This window comes from Triticum dicoccoides, unplaced genomic scaffold, assembly GCF_002162155.2.
Source record: "Triticum dicoccoides isolate Atlit2015 ecotype Zavitan unplaced genomic scaffold, WEW_v2.0 scaffold79611, whole genome shotgun sequence".
In the NCBI taxonomy this organism is placed as follows: Eukaryota; Viridiplantae; Streptophyta; class Magnoliopsida; order Poales; family Poaceae; genus Triticum; species Triticum dicoccoides.
The window spans coordinates 15-1,687 of record NW_021300627.1 but is presented as its reverse complement, the minus strand read 5'-3'; the positions used below and the strand labels follow the sequence as shown (position 1 = coordinate 1,687).

The 1,673-nt window shown below is 40.6% G+C and overlaps 1 long non-coding RNA gene across 1 annotated transcript; it reads left to right on the top strand.

Annotated features, from left to right (window-relative positions):
* The first annotated feature begins 458 nt into the window (after positions 1–458).
* Positions 459–1,176, top strand: LOC119347921. The gene is made up of 3 exons (XR_005168593.1): positions 459–495; positions 664–738; positions 841–1,176. It is a non-coding gene; the product is annotated as an uncharacterized LOC119347921 (long non-coding RNA).
* The last annotated feature ends 497 nt before the right edge of the window (positions 1,177–1,673 follow it).

Genomic DNA, 1,673 nt, shown 5'->3' with positions numbered 1-1,673 from the left:
GGTGCGTATTTTTCTCGTCTGCAGCAGCATCCTCACTAAGGTGACATACCACGCAAACCCCTCCCTCGTTGAGTTTTTGTGACTCCTTGCCGGTGAATGGCAGTTGGATGCCTCCACGCAGCAACCCATTGTGACTCCTCGCTGAGTTTTTGTGACTCCTTGCCGGTGAATGGCAGTGGAAGAGAACCCATAGCAACTGCAGAAGAAAAGAAGTTGGAATCCGAGAGATCTGGAGAGCTTAGTGCAAAAGTAAATCAGGCAAGCCCTTTTCCTCTGAAGAAGGTTGTCTGCACTCTGCACTACATAATTTTTTACAACTTTATTGTCCACATTTATGTTATGATAATCTCCTCTAGAATTGTTTGGATGCATTTTCTTCCAATTTTATGGGCTGTAGCTTAATTACCTTCTGAATTCTTCTGATGGCTTCTCAATGATATTCAGTTTATATTGAGACGAACGAATGCCCTGCTGTCCAATCACTTGCCACCAAAGGTATGTCCTGTCCGGTGTGTATTTGGCCAGATATGTTCATCACACTATCAGAAAACACACAAAGAATTGTGTACCTGCTATCCATTTTGTCTTTTATAGTGATTCTTCCTTCTTTTTACATTATATAATTGTGCCTCATCTACATTACTTAACCCTGCTTATGTATAGATTGTTGAAGTAGTGTGCTGCAAGCTGACTCCCTTACAGATGACACTGTACAACCACTTCACACACTCCAAAAATGTAAGGAAATTCTGTACCGTTCTGAGTTTCAAGCAATATTCAGTAGGCACATGTAAGGTAGTCAGAGTTATATTTACAGGAGTCTGTGGTTAACCCTGTCAGGTTAAGCGCTTGATATCTGAAGAAGCAAAGAGTACTAAAGTTTTGGCATATATTACTGCTCTTAAGAAATTATGCAACCATCGAAGGTAATTAATTCCAGTTTAATGTTTCGCCCCACGATATATCTCTTTCAGTGGAAGTAGTTTCGACAGTAGGATCAGAGTTTATTACAATCTTTTTTTAATTAGTTAATGTACGCACCTTGCTAAACCCCAACACATTGAGTTGTCTCGTCTGGCTCCGCCGCTGCACTTGGTCGATGTCCTCACCTGGCATCATGATGAGGTGGTGGCCGGTGGGTGGCGTGAGGAGCGGCAACAGACTCGTTTATCTTGTTTACCAGTGTCTACATATTCTGTTAGGAAAAACATCATCTAAGATGCAACTTTTGATGAAAGGAGCTGTATTTTTTTTCTTTTATATTTTTGCTGGAAAGAAGGAGCTCTAACTTAAAGAGCATGTCAACATAGCTACTTCCAAATACTTTGAATGCATGCTTCAGCGAAGTAATCTCATAGATGAAGCAGCCAGAAAATTGCAGAATTTTAGCCAAGAGAACAAGCGAGCAAGACATGCAACTGAATGTTAGATAGGAATGCTTGCCTAGCAAACATATGTCAGACTTGGAGCCATACGGAATATCAGCAATAAGTTCAGGGCACATGTAACTGGGAGTTCCTACAACCTTCAGAAGAGACACGATTTATCAAATCATAAGCAAATTAGAAAGAGAAACACCTACCTAGGGGTTGAGCAAGAATAACTTACTGACACAGATAAATCATGAGAAGTCAATACTTTAGGTCTTTATCCAACCCAAAAAGTCCACGTTT